Source organism: Moschus berezovskii, chromosome 2, assembly GCF_049115385.1.
Source record: "Moschus berezovskii isolate FMDL1 chromosome 2, NW_MosBer_1.0, whole genome shotgun sequence".
Lineage (NCBI taxonomy): Eukaryota > Metazoa > Chordata > Mammalia > Artiodactyla > Moschidae > Moschus > Moschus berezovskii.
Window position 1 is genome coordinate 71,799,583 of NC_142461.1, and position 15,589 is coordinate 71,815,171.

The window sequence follows — 15,589 nt, forward strand, 5'->3', positions numbered from 1 at the left end:
GAGATCAGTGGAGAAATAACTCCAGAATGAAGAGGTGGAGCCAAAGCAAAAACAACACCCACTTGTGGTTGTGAATGGTGATAGAAGCAAAGTTCGATGCTGTAAAGAGCAATATTGCATAGGAACCTGGAATGTTAGGTCCGTGAATCAAGGCAAATTGGAAGTGGTCAAACAGGAGATGGTAAGAGTGACCATCGACATTTTAGGAATCAGCAAACTAAAATGGACTGGAATGGGTGAATTTGACTCAGATGACCATTATTTCTACTACTGTGGGCAAGAATCCCTTAGAAGAAATGGAATACCCATCAAAAGAGTCCAAAATTCAGTACTTGGTTGCAGTCTCAAAAATGACAGAATGATCTCTATTCGTTGCCAAGGCAAACCATTCAGTCTCCTAGTAATTCAAATCTATGTCCCAACCAGTAATTCTGAAGAAGCTGAAGTTGAACAGTTCTATGAAGACCTACAAGACCTTCTAGAACTAACACCCAAAAAAGATGTCCTTTTCATTGAAGGGGACTGGAATGCAAAAGTAGAAATCAAGAAACACCTGGAATAACAAGCAAATTTAGCCTTGGAGTACAGAATGAAGCAGGGCAAAGGCTAACAGAGTTTTGCAAAGAGAACGCACTGGTCATAGCAAACACCCTCTTCCAACAAGGCAAGAGACAACTCTACACATGGACATCACCAGATGGTCAATACTAAAATCAGATTGATTATATTCTTTGCACCCAAAGATAGAGAAGTTCTATACAGTCAGCAAAAACAAGACCAGGAGCTGACTGTGGCTCAGATCATGAACTCCTTATTGCCAAAGTCAGACATAAATTGAAGACAGTAGGGAAACCAACTAGACCATTCAGGTATGACCTAAATCCCTTAAGACTCTACAGTGGAAGTGAGAAATAAATTCAAGGGATTAGATCCGATAGACAGACTGCCTGATGAACTGTGGATGGAGGTTTTTGACACTGTACAGGAGACAGGGATCAAGACCATCCCCAAGAAAAAGAAATGCAAAAAAGCAAAATGGCTGTCTGAGGAGGCCTTACAGATATCTGTGAAAAGAGAAGCCAAAAGCAAAGGAAAAAAGAAAGATACACACATTTGAATCAGAGTTCCCAAGAATAGCAAGGAGAGTGATCCTTGAAGAAAGCCTTCCTCAGTGATCAGTGCAAAGAAATAGAGGAAAACAATAGAATGGGAAAGACTTAAGATCTCTTCAAGAAAGTTAGAGATACCAAGGGAACATTTCTTGCAAAGATGAGCACAATAAAGGACAAAAATGGTATGGACCTAACAGAAGCAGGAGATATTAAGAAGAGGTGTCAAGAATACACAGAAGAACTATGCAAAAAAGATCTTCAGGACCCAGATAATCATGATCGTATGATCACTCACCTAGAGCCAGACATTCTGGAATGTGAAGTCAGTGGGCCTTAGGAAGCATCATTACAAACAAAGCTAATGGAGGCGATGGAATTCCAGTTGAGCTCTATCAAATCCTAAAAGATGATGCTGTGAAAGTGCTGCACACAATATGCCAGCAAATCTGGAAAACTCAGCAATGGCCACAGGACTAGGAACGGTCAGTTTTCATTCCAATCCCAAAGAAAGGCAATGCCAAAGAATGTCACACAATTGCACTCATCTCACACGCTAGCAAAGTAATGCTCAAAATTCTCCAAGCCAGGCCTAACAGTACATGAACCAAAAACTTCCAGATGTTCAAGATGGATTTAGAAAAGGCAGAGGAACCAGAGATCAAATTGCCAACATCCATTGGATCATGGAAAAAGCATGAGAGTTCCAGAAAACATCTACTTCTGCTTTATTGACTACGCCAAAGCCTTTGTGTGGATCACAACAAACTATGGAAAGTTCTTCAAGAGATGGGAATACCAGACCACCTGACCTGTCTCCTGAGAAAAATGTATGCAGGTCAAGAAGCAACAGTTAGAACTGGACATGGAACAACAGACTGATTCCAAATAGGAAAAGGAGTACGTCAAGGCTGTATATTGTCACCCTGCTTATTTAACTTATATGCAGAGTACATCATGTGAAATGGTGGGCTGGATGAAACACAAGCTGGAATCAAGATTGCCAGGAGAAATATGAGTAACCTCAGATATGCAGATAACACCCCCCTTATGACAGAAAGCGAAGAACTAAGGAGCCTCTTGATGAAAGTGAAGAGGAGATTGAAAAAGTTGGCTTAAAACTCAACGTTCAGAAAGCTAAGATAATGGCATCCGGTCCCATCACTTCATGGGAATAAATTGGGAAACAGTGGAAACAGTGACAGACTTTATTTTTGGGCTTCAAAATCACTGCAGATGGTGACTGCAGCCATGAAAAGTTATGACCAACCTAGATAGCATATTAAAAAGCAGAGAGATTACTTTGCCAACAAAGGTCCATCTAGTGAAGACTATGGTTCTTCCAGTGGTCATGTATGGATGTGAGAGTTGGACTATGATGAAAGCTGAGCACCGAAGAATTGATGGTTTTGAACTGCGCTGTTGGAGAAGACTCTTGAGAGTCCCTTGCACTGCAAGGAGATCCAGCAAGTTTATCCTAAAGGAGATAAGTCCTGAATATTCATTGGAAGGACTGATGCTAAAGCTGAAACCCCAATACTTTGACCGCCTGATGCAAAAAACTGACTTATTTGAAAAGACCCTGGAAGGACTGATACTAAAGCTGAAACTCCAATACTTTGGCCACCTCATGCGACGAGTTGACTCACTGGAAAGACTCTGATGCTGGGAGGGATTGGGGGCAGGAGGAGAAGGGCACAGAGAATGAGCTGGCTGGATGGCATCACCGACTCAATGGACATGAGTTTGAGTGAACTCCGGGAGTTGGTGATGGACAGGGAGGCCTGGCGTGCTGTGATTCACAGGGTCGCAAAGAGTCAGACACGACTGAGCGACTGAACTGAACTGATCCTGGGAAAGACAGACGGTGGGAGAAGGAGACGACGTAGTATGAGATGGTTGGATGGCATCACCAACTCAATGGATATAAGTTTGAATAAACTCCAGGAAGTGTTGATGGACAGGGAGGCCTGACGTGCTGTAATCCATGGGGTCACAACAAGCTGGACACGACTGAGCGACTGTATTGAACTGAACTGAATCTTTCACCTTCAATAGACTGTTCTCTTCAACTCTTTCCTATTTATGATTTTGAAGTCTGTTTTGAATTGCAGAAACATCAAGAATCAACTTTGTGTTTCCTTTTAGTCTTTTCTTAAAAAACCTAAAGTCAGAATTATCAGTAGCCTGAGGGTGAGGGTGCTGGGAGGAGTAGCACAACAGGAAAGAATATGTGGGAATGAGGGGAATATCAGTTAATGTTCAAAATACTGTCCTGCCACTTATGTCTGTTGTTTTTTCTCACCACAGCTTCTCATGTAGTTCTCAAACTTGAGGATATCTAACAACTATCTACCACCATGCAACTTTCAGGATCTTAGTTCCCGGACCAGGGATCAAACCCATGAACCCTGTAGTAGAAGCTTGGAGTCGTAACAGGGAAGTTCCTAGACCCCATTCTCTTTGAAGAAGGCTACTTTGGACCAGTGGAAACAGTTGACCTTTTATCTTACTTTACACTTGTGGGCACATCCAGATTGAAATAAGAACTTGCAATCTTAGGAAATAGAAGGAAATGTTTTAGGTAAATAGGACTGAAATTTATTTTCAGCCAGGAATTGAATAGCAACATGGCACTGGCTAAACAGCAAAGCTGCTTGCTGTTTAGCAGCTCCTTGGCCCTTTGACTATACCTGTGAGCAGTCCTTTTGGACACAGAAGGGGCGCTGGGCCCTTATTGAGACAAGAGTAACATAGGACAGAAATGGTTCAAAAGGACATGACAGATCAGAGAAGAGAGTCAGGCAGACTGTTCTGCTGTGCTATATCTAAATTGCAAAGGAGAAGAGAGACTTGGGAAACAGTGTAATTAGAGGCATTTTAAGCTCCCTCGTAGGAGGAACAGCAAAATATTCTAAATTTGAAATTGTAGTGGGAACTTGAAGCTCCAAGGTGGTGGGGACAAGGATAGGGAACAAGGAGAAGGGAAGAAGGCGCAATGTGCTCTCAGACTCAGAGGGAAAGTATTTGATCAGACGCTTCAGAGAATCAGAAGACACAGTTCTAGGAAAAAGGAATAATAAAATCACATTTCTCCCAAGTACAATGAGAGATATAAGGCTAGAGAAGAAAGAACCAGAGATTGAGGGGGTGGTAGTAAGAATAGGGTTGACAGGGCAGAAAGAACTCAGATGAAAGCAGATTGAATATATACAAGGCATAAAATAAAAATTGATTTTTTTAAGTAAAAATATTTCACTGTACAAAGTCTCTAGGCATGCCATTAATGTTTAATTTAGATTATCACGCTCAGTATGTATTTTTTCTAAAAATACTTTTAAAAGTGCTAACCAACCTTTTTGGCCACAGTTCAGAATACAATTGTGAAGCCTCATACAGACTCAGAGAGTTTCTCCTCCTGAAGGCTAATTTTGTTCTCTACCTGATCCTGCCAAACTGAGAAAATAAGCATAAGTTGTTTCTTTAGCAAAGAGCAACTCTCAAAACTGCTGTCGTTCTAAGAGGAGAGGCAAAAATACCAATGTTTCATGTTTCTTCTAGAAAAGCTTTCTTGTTCAAATAACCCTTCACAGTTATATAGCATTTTATGCCTTTAAAAAACTTTCAGGTGCATTATTACTTCATTTGAATTTTAGTGAGTTGTATCATAATGGGTACTTTCTGTTTCATGTATTTTTACATACTGATTTTCTACCATCAAAATCAATAAAGCATTCAGTTCAGTTCAGTTCAGTCGCTCAGTCGTGTCCGACTCTCCGCGACCCCATGAATCACAGCACGCCAGGCCTCCCTGTCCATCACCAACTCCCGGAGTACACTTAAACCCATGTCCACAGAGTCGGTGATGCCATCCAGCCATCTCATTCTCTGTCGTCCCCTTCTCCTCCCGCCCCCAACCTTTCCCAGCATCAGAGTCTTTTCCAGTGAGTCAACTCGTCTCATGAGGTGGCCAAAGTATTGGAGTTTCAGCTTTAGCATCAGTCCCTCCAATGAACATCCAGGATTGATCTCCTTTAGAATGGACTGGTTGGATCTCCTTGCAGTATAAGGGACTCTCAAGAGTCTTCTCCAACACCACAGTTCAAAAGCATCAATTCTTCGGCGATCAGCATTAGATATGGTTAATTAGATTCTTATCCCCTAAAAACTCTCAGCCTTTTGCTATTTCCACTTAGGTTTTTGTTTTGTTTTTAGTTTTGTTTTTTTTTCACTTTCCATCTAATTAGAGAGCATTTTATGCTACTGGTCTGTTGTCTTGACTGTCTAAATTTCTCATCTTGCACTTAGCAAAGTAACACAGGGCCTCTCAGACCTAGAAAAAAATCCAGTTTGGGATGGACCTCTGGGTCTCTGTTATAACTAACTGCCCAGGTCCTTCACTAATAGTGTGAGAGCTCTGTGGCCTGTTGATGGTGTTGAAGCTCATCAGAGGTTATCAACTATCAACCGAATTTTTAAGCTAGACTAGACCAAGCTTTGAACCCTAGATTTACCACTTAATAGCTGTGTGGCATCCTCCATAAAGTGGTGATATCTACTTCATGTCATTTGTAAAGTTTCTAAGTACACTAGTGTTCCTGCTATACAGTGGACACTGAATGAATGTCCATCCCTTTCCTTACCTCAGAGAAGGAAGACTGTTGAAAAGTGGAGTCACAGTTTATGTGACAAGGACTGTGTTTGATTTTTATTGACAAAAGTAGAGATGGGAAGGCTACCTGCAAACCCCAGGGTAATTGTGTACACTGCTAAACTCTGACCAGTCCACCAAGCCTGCTGACACCCCAGTGGATTCCATCATCCCCATCAGGCAGATCATGAGGTGCTTATATACCATAATCTCAAAATGGCCCAAATATATTTATTTTTTTGGGCTCCAAAATCACTGCAGATGCTGACTGCAGCCATGAAATTAAAAGATGCTTACTCCTTGGGAGGAAAGTTACGACCAACCTTGATAATATATTAAAAAGCAGAGATATTACTTTGCCAACAAAGGTCCGTCTAGTCAAGGGTATGGTTTTTCCCATGGTCATGTATGGATGTGAGAGTTGGACTGTGAATAAAGCTGATCGCCGAAGAATTGATGCTTTTGAACTGTGGTGTTGGAAAAGACTCTTGAGAGTCCCTTGTACCGCAAGGAGAACCAACCAGTCCATTCTAAGGGAGATCGATCCTGGGTGTTCATTGGAAGGACTGATGCTAAAGCTGAAACTGCAATACTTTGGCCACCTCATGCGACGAGTTGACTCACTGGAAAAGACTCTGATGCTGGGAAAGGGTGGGGGCGGGAGGAGAAGGGGATGACCGAGAATGAGATGGCTGGATGGCATCACCGACTCAATGGACATGAGTTTGAGTGAACTCCGGGAGTTGGTGATGGACAGGGAGGCCTGGTGTGCTGTGATTCATGGGGTCGCGGAGAGTCGGACACGACTGAGCGACTGAACTGAACTGAACTGATTACCATATTCCCAAAGAAGACCAGCCCCATAAGTACATAGACAGTAGATTCAGATAGCACCAGCCAACCAACATCACTCAAGACATTTTGCTTTCCTAATATGGGATGAAAACAGTTGGTGTCTTTTTGCTTTAAAAGATATACCTGCTTTCTCCTTCCCTAAACCTCATCTTTGAGGGGCTCTTAGGCCTGTTCCTCTGTCTGAGTCAAGTTCCCTGGTTTTCCAATCATCAGTCAGTCTAAGGTCTCCAATAGTCTTTCTTTTTTTTCCCTTTAACACCATGTAAGCAAAACTAGTGTCTTAGCCTCTGGGCAAAAACTCTTTGTCTTTATTCCCCTACAGAAAACAAATAACTTAGCTTGATAGATGTTGATTCTTTGCCTAAAGGAGAGAACCAAGTTGGGAGAACTGGACTGGAAGGTCAGAAGATTTTGCTTCCACAAGACAAAAATCTCTCTGTGAGAGACAATGGCTCAGTTTCAATTTCAACAAGCATGAGTAGAGTATATACATTGTCCAAATACTGCATTGGATGTCAGAGATATTAAAGTGAGTAGAACATGTTCCTTATCCTATCCTTCAAGCCTACTTGGAAGAACAAAAGAAACCTATGATTGAACCTATCATGATGGTGACTGAGCCTAAAAAAGGCTCAAAGTGAAAAGTGCTCTGGGTCATACATAGAGGGGAAGTCATCAGCTCTAATGGGATGAAAGGGAGCTAAGAGAAGGCTTCACAATGAGGGTAATACTGATGCTAATTAGAATCTCTATGTTGGGTCTAACTGGCAGTTATTTTGTGATTGAGATATATTATGGAGTTTATTGACATTTCTGGTTTGTCCTAAGTCTTTTATTTTTTTCTTTTCAATTCATAAATTCTGTTTTACAAATATATATGTGCGTGTGTGTGTGCATATATACATTCACATGTGCATGTCCATGTTTATAAATGTATGTACATGAATATATTACAAATACTGGCTCTATTGTGAGTCTTGCTCCTGCTTCTTTCACATATGTTCAAGTGTTAAAATATGGTTGAATCTATGCTTTTTCTACCTAGTAGATATAAATAATGACTTCTTCTAAATAAGGTGAAACTGGGATCAGTATGTGTTTTATATATGCATACACATACCCTGTTTGACTTGAATCCCCTAAATACCTTCCTTTCTTCCTTTTGAAGACTGCCATCCTTATTTGGGGCTTCTCTGGTGACTCAGACAGTAAAGAATCTGCCTTTATTGTAGGACACCCAGGTTTGATCCCTGGGTCAAGAAGATCCCCTGGAGAAGGGAATGGCCACGTACTCCAGTATTCTTGCCTGGAGACTTCCATAGACAGAGGAGCTTGGTGGGCTACAGAGCATGGACTTGCAAAAGAGCCAGACATGACAGAAAAACTAACACTTTTGCTTTTTCATTCTTATTTTCTGCTCTGTATTTCTTTCACCACGCTTGTCATAGAATTCGCCATCAGCCTACATCCTATAACCAGCAACACTGCCCCAGGATCCCTTACAAGAAATACCTGGAGAGACCCATATTGTATGGTCTGAGTACACTGCCCCTGTTGTTACTTTCAAAGCTCCATGCAATTCTGCAACTTCCAAGTAGGCTTGGACTTTGGAGCATGTTGTCATCTTTATTGTGAGGAAATACTCTATGCCCTGCACTGCTCTCTTGATCACCTTTGAGAGTATTTTCTGTTAGTAAAGTATGTAAAATAGAACTTTCAGTTTCAACTCGTCTAAAACCATCCGTCCTTGAGCTGTCTCTGAGTCACACTGATCCAAAGAGAAGGGATTGGTCCTGCTCGTGTTTTAATGGAAGGAGAGCTTGAAGTAGTGGAAACTAGCAAAGATTCCCTAACAGAACTCCAAAATCTGCTTGCCACTGCTACTTCATCATCCCGTGTCAATTATGAGGGAGTGGAGCATCCTTGGCTGAAGCTTACCTCACATCCCTCTATGATGTAGGCCACAAAAGCACTTTGCAAACTGTAATGCATTATACAAACACAGACTCTTATTGTAATTATGTTAGAAATAGCCACCCATTAAAAGATAAAGTCTGTCTGCATGGATCACACCCATTTATCAGTCCTTTATCACCATTTATGTGAACTACTTTGGGACTAAATTGCCTTATTATTCCTTACAGTCATTAAAAGGCTATCCATGTGACTGCAGAAGAACCTAAAAGAGACTTCAACTTTTCAGGAATATTCTTTTTTTTTTTTTTTTTTGGTAATTAATTTATTTTTTATTGGAGGCAAATTATTTTACAATATTATATTGGTTGGTTTTGCCATACATTGACATGAATTCGCCCTGGGAGGAATATTCTTATATTTAAAAAAAATACATGATAAACATTCATTAGTTCTGGATATCTGTGTATTTTTCACTGTTGTCTATGGTTTTTTTCTGCATTTTTAAATGATTTCAAAAATTAAAAATCCTCCTGGGGCCAAACTGCATACCTGCTAAAATGTACATAATTAATATATGAGAATAGGAAGCCGATTCTGCTGAATCAACTGGCTCTTAAAGGCAACTTCTAAATCATTCACATTTAACTTTTTCCTCTTTAAAAAATGTTGATTTAAAAATTTTTCTTAGCATCTCCTCCCCTACTTATGCTGAGAATACCCACTGTGCTTGTTGGCACATATTTATAATCGTGGGTAACTGGAAGCAACAGCCGCCACATGTAGACACTGAGAATGTAAGTCTGATGACTGATGGTGTGTCGAAGAAAACATGTTAAATTTCAGAAGTGGCAAAATATAAATATATACATATATATATATATATATAGTGTGTATGGGGGCATGGAGGGATAAAACTGGGGTGGAGCATGAAGAAACAAAATCACCATATAGTAAGGGAATTTCAGGTCACTTTAAAAAATTGCTTGTAAAAATGTACTCCATTTAGCTATAAAGAAAGATGAGTGTCCTTACATTTATGCCTCCATGTCACTGAGTCTGGGCTCTCTTTGGTGACTCTTGCTTCTACTTTTCTTGCATGAATTCAATTGTTTAACTGCTAGATGCTATCTATCTTTCTCTGGTAATACATTCTATCCATGAATGGTGACTTTTTTGTCCACAGAAGCTGAAAATGGGTCAGTGCTCACATCCTTGTCCCTTCCTCCTTAATTTTCATTTCTGTGAAGTGTGAGCTGTACTTTATCCTAAGCACCTTAGGAGCAGCCTTGCCTCACACTCCCTGATACTCTCTTTCTACCCACCCTGGGAGTGTAACAAGGAAACCCCATAGGGGAACGTCCTCTTGAACTTCAGCACTTCATTTCTTGGCATGGATGGCCCAGTCTAAAATCTGTCTTGGTGCAAAATTAAAAATCACCTTTCTGGGACTTCTCTGGTGGTTTGAAAAAAAGTGGAAGTGGCAGTTGCTCAGTCATGTCAGACTCTTTGCGACCCCTGGACTGCAGCATGCCAGGCTTCCCTGTCCATCACCAGCTTCTGGAACCTGCTCAAACTCATGTCCATCGAGTCAGTGATGCTATCCAACGATCCCATCCTCTGTCATCCCCTTCTCCTCTGACTGTGTACTGGCCTTTTCCAGTCCTGTGGCCACTGCTGAGTTTTCCAGATTTGCTGGCATATTTAGTGCAGCACTTTCACAGCATCATCTTTTAGGATTTGAAATAGCTCAGCTGGAATTCCATCACCTCTACTAGCTTTGTTCGTACTGATGCTTCCTAAGGCCCATTGACTTAACACTCCAGGATGTCTGGCTCGACGTGAGTGATCACACCGTCATGGTTATCTGGGTCATGAAGATCTTTTTTGTATAGTTCTTCTGTGTATTCTTGCCACCTATCCTTAATATCTTCTGCTTCTGTTAGATCCATACCATTTCTGTCCTTTATTGTGCCCATCTTTGCATAAAATGTTTCCTTGGTGTCTCTAATTTTCTTGAAGAAATCTCTGGTCTTTCCCATTCTGTTGTTTTCCTCTATTTCTTTGCACTGATCACTGAGGAAGGCTTTCTTATCTCTTATAACTATTCTTTGGAATTCTGCATTCAGACGGGTATATCTTTCCTTATCTCCTTTGCCTTTCTCTTCACTTGTTTTCTCAGCCATTTGTAAGGCCTCCTCAGACAATCATTTTGCCTTTTTGCATTTCTTTTTCTTGATCACTGCCTCCTGTACAATGTCACGCACCTCCATCCATAGTTCTTCAGGCACTCTATCAAATCTAATCCCTTGAATCTATTTCTCACTTCCACTGTATAATCATAAGGGATTTGATTTAGGTCATGTCTGAATAGTCTAGTAGTTTTCCCTTGTTTCAATTTATGTCTGAATTTTGTATTAAGTAATTCATGATCTGAGCCACATTCAGCTCCTGGTATTGTTTTTGCTGACTGTATAGAACTTCTCCATCTTCAGATGCAAAGAATATAGTCAATCTGGTATCAGTAGTAGTACTGACCATCTGGTGATGTCCATGTGTAGAGTCGTCTCTTGTGTTGTCAGAGGATGTTTGCTGTGATCAGTACATTCTCTTGGCAAAACTCTGTTAGCCTTTGCCCTATTTCATTTTGTACTCCAAGGCCAAACTTGCCTGTTACTCCAGGTATCTCTCGACTTTCTACTTCTGCATTCCAGTCCCCTATGATGAAAAAGACATCTTTTTTAGGCGTTAGTTCTAGAAGGTCTTGTAGGTCATCATAGAATCATTCAACTTCTGCTTCTTCAGCATTAGTGGTTGGGGCATAGACTTGGATTACTGTGGTATTGAATGGTTTGTCTTGGAAACGAACAAAGATCATTCTGTCATTTTTGAGATTGCACTCAAGTACTGCATTTTGGACTCTTTTGTTGACTATGAGGGTTAGTCCATTTCTTCTAAGGGATTCTTGCCCACAGTGGTAAATATAATTGTCGTCTGAATTAAGTTCGCCCATTCCAATCCATTTTAGTTCACTGATTCCTAAAATGTTGACATTCACTCTTGCCATCTCCTGTCTGACTATTTCCAATTTACCTTTATTCATGGACCTAACAGTCCAGGTTCCCTTGCAATATCATTCTTTACAGCATCAGACTTTACTTCCATCACCAGTCACATCCACAACTGGGCGTTGTTTTCTGTTTGGCTCTCTTCATTCTTTCTGGAGTTATTTCCCCATTCTTCTGCAGTAGCATATTGGTCACCTACTGTAGTCCATGGAATTCTCCAGGCCAGAATACTGGGGTGGGTAGCCATTCCTTTCTCCAGGGGATCATCCCTATCCAGTGATCACACCCAAGTCTGCTGCATTGCAGGTGGTTTCTTTACCAGATGAGGTACCTGGTCTAGTGGTTAAGAATCTGCCTTGCAGTGCAGGGGATGCAGGTTCCATTCCTGGTTGGCAAACTAAGATCCCTCGTGCCATGGGGCAGCTAAGCCCACGCATCCAACAACTAGAGAGACTGGGTACTACAACTAACACCCCATGCAGCCAAAAATAAATAATTAAATAGATAAATATTTTTTAAAAAATCACCTTCCTGATTCTGTCCTTTGGTGCTGTAGCCTTCCTCATAAACTACCCAGCTACTGTTTTTTACCCTTTTATGGTAGACTGTGTGCCTTGTGAGTCATGCTCCTGGAACTTTTTGCTTGCCTTGAAATAAGAGTTACCCCAAAATCTCAGAATTTAGAAACATTAGTGCTCCTGAATTCCCAGCAAATTTTTACTTTGCAAATGTCATCATTAATAAATAATACATGGATATATAATATATATGAATATATGTAAATATGTTTATCATATATATAGATGTCAAAGTATGTATTAAAAATATAAGTGTTAGAATGGTAAACATGGAATTAATGAGATAGGTTTTTGATCAGTAATGATAAACACTAGTAAAGAGAACTAGTATAGAGGCCCTTAATGGATTGGGAGTGCTCTTTTTTAAAGGGAAGTAAATATATACAGGGTTACGATTTGTTAAAGCTGAGTGGTGGATATATATATATGTGTTTCTGTATTAGTCTGTATTATTGTCTCTGTGCATGAACTATTTCACAATTTCTGTAATGTCATTTGAACTTCTTGTTTTTTATTTTTTAATTCCTTTTTTTGTTTGTTTTTTGGCTGCACAGTGTGTGGGATCTTAGTTCCCCAGCCAGGGATTGAACCCAGACCCACAGAAGTGAAAGCGATGAGTCTTAACTATTGAACCACCATGGAATTCCCTGAACTTCTTATTCTGTTATGCTGGTCCTTTGAACTTTTTCATTGAAATCTTACAGAGGACAGCAGTGAAAGAACTTTGGAAGTGGAAGGGGAGGGGACCTATACAAAATGGGGGGTTGAGAGCTATAGGTCATTGTTAATGGAACAGGAAACATAAATACATAGAGTAAGAAAATTGCAAAGAGGAACTAAAGAGTGTTACCTAAAATTACAATAGTGGAATTAAAAATAGTGAGATATTCATGTTGAGTGGTGGGGAGGATGTAAGTGAACTAAGTACTCATGTATCAGAATGTGAAGGAAGTCCATAGATAAAAGTCTGTTTGACAAACAAAAAGTCCTGATATGACGGTATTATTGAGAGATAGGGAAGTAACCACCCAAAAGAATAAAATAAAAAATAAAGTGTAGCTGTAGAAAAGTTAAACTTAGTTGATTCTCAAGTTTGAGTCTTCTAGGGTTTGGATAGAGACAAAGGTGTGGGGTAGGGCTGGGATGTAGCAGCAGGTATTCCTACCTTTTGCAGTAGCTCTTCAGCATCATTGATACTTTTTTATAAATGTGTGCACATACTGTTTTGATATTTGAAAAAATATTTTGAGAATGAACACAGAAAAACTGTCAGACCCAAGAAAATGTCTCTTCAATAATCTGATCAATTTACTATTCACTTCTTAAGCTGTATTGTCTGCTTGCAAATAATTGTTTACATCTTCATTTTTCAGTAATCCTAGAATTATTCTTTATTTGTTTCTTTGTCTGTTTCTTTTCTTTCTTTTAATTTTTACCCTCTGCAAACATTTCTGCATATAAAAATTTGAAAGCTGTTTATCCATTCATGAAAAGTTGTTTCTGATAGATTATTTTTTAAAATTGGAGGATAATTGCTTTACAATGTTGTGTTAGTTTCTGCTGTACAACAATGTGAATTAGCTATATATATATATATATATATATATACCCTCCCTCTTGGGCCTCCCTCCTATCCCTACCCTTATCCCACCCCTCTGGGTCATCACAGGACCAAGCTGAGCTTCCTGTGCTTTATATTAATAGCTCCTTCTCACTAGCTATCTGTTTTACACATTAGTGTATATATGTCAATCCTCATCTCCCAATTTGTCCCAAACTCCCATTCTCCCACCACGTTCATATGTCAGCTCTCTACATCTGAGTCTCCATTCCTACCATGGAGATAGATTCATCTGTACCATTTTTCTTGATTCACATATGTGCATTAATACATGATATTTGTTTTTCTCTTTTTTTTTTTTAATGTCTCACATTTTTGCTTTTTTATTTCTCTAAAAGTGTTTGCATGTTGGTATCAATCTTCTTCCTATTTCAGTGGGTATATCATAGAAGGGTCCATGCTGTAAAAGAAGTCAAAAGCTGTCTTTACTAATTAAAACCCTTTTGCTAGGTTGTCTGATGTCAGTTTGTTTTCTGCACTGTCTCTTCTAAGTCTCCTTCCTCTTCGTCTGGCTCTTATTTGGAAGCGTTCACCTCCACCAAGTCATCTTCTGTTAATTCCTCTGGTGTAGTCTCCATTTGTTCTTGAATTTCTCCAAAATATTCATCTTGAAACCTGTCACTTCTCCATTTTTTTTGCCATATTCATGATTTCCCATGATTTATTTGTTTACCTCTGTCTTAAATCCAGTGTGAAGTCATGTACAACATCTGGACATAGATTTCTCCAACATAAATTTGTTGTTTCAGACTTAATGGTTTTCAAGGCTCTTTCTGTAACAATGATGGCATCATCAGTGGTGTAATCCTTCCAGGCTTTCATGATATTCTATTGGGGTTCTTTTCTACAGTATTGATAATCCTTTCTGTAGAGTACCAAGTGTGATGAACTATAAAGCTCCTTATGAACCCCTGATATAGAGGCTGAATTAGAGATGTTGTGTTTATGGGAAAGTAGGCCAGTTGACATCTTTGATGTTGAGCTCATGGAATTCTAGGTGGGCAGGAGCCTTGCCCAATATCAAAAGAACTTTAATAGGCAATCTCTTACTGACACGATACTTCCTGACCTCAGGGACAAAGCATCAGTGGAACCAATCCAGAAAAGGTATTCTCACTATCCAAGCCTTCTTGTTGCACAGCCAAATGACTGGCAGCTGGTGTTTACTTTTTTCCCTTCAAAGCTAGGGGCTTAGCAACTTTATAGATAAAGGCTGGTCCTGATCATAAATCTGACTGCATTTGCTCAAAACAATGAAGTTAGCCTATGCCTTAAATCCTGGTGCTCACTTTTCTTCCTTAGTCATGTTTCCTTTGTGGCATTTTTTTTCCCCCCAGAATATGACACATTACTCTGCATCAAAAACCTGACCAGGATCTTCCCTGATGGTCCAGTGGTCAAGACTTCACCTTCCAATGAAGAGGGTAAGAGGTTTGGTCCCTGGTCAAGGATCTATGATCTCACATACCTGACATCTATGGTGCTGTGACTCAGATGTAACCTGGCTGAAACAACCTCTGCTCAGAAGAGGCCAAGCACAGCAGGAGCCCACTCTGCGAAATCTCCCATGGTTGAAGCGTTGAAGTGGACCGCAAAGAAAACCCAGAGCAAGGGAAGTGACGAGAGGCCCATCGTACTGGAGACCAGGACAGTGAAAAACAAACTCAGCAGAAAGCTCACACGGCTCAATCTCAGGTTCCAGAAGACTTCTGGTTAAGGTAGGAGATCCTCACTCCTACGGCTGGAAGGACATGCCTAACAAAATCTTAATTCCTTTACAATCTCTCGTTTCT

General features: G+C 40.2%; 1 long non-coding RNA gene across 3 annotated transcripts in view; it reads left to right on the top strand.

Annotated features, from left to right (window-relative positions):
- Nucleotides 1-15,589, top strand: part of LOC129537515 (uncharacterized) — a 122,831-nt gene that overhangs the window by 28,842 nt on the left and 78,400 nt on the right. For 2 of the 3 annotated variants that reach the window (XR_016035515.1, XR_016035516.1), the window contains exon 2: nucleotides 15,134-15,514. The exons of the other annotated variant lie outside the window; for it this stretch is intronic. This is a non-coding gene — a long non-coding RNA (uncharacterized LOC129537515). The remainder of the gene's footprint in view (nucleotides 1-15,133; nucleotides 15,515-15,589) is intronic. 3 annotated transcript variants of the gene reach the window in all.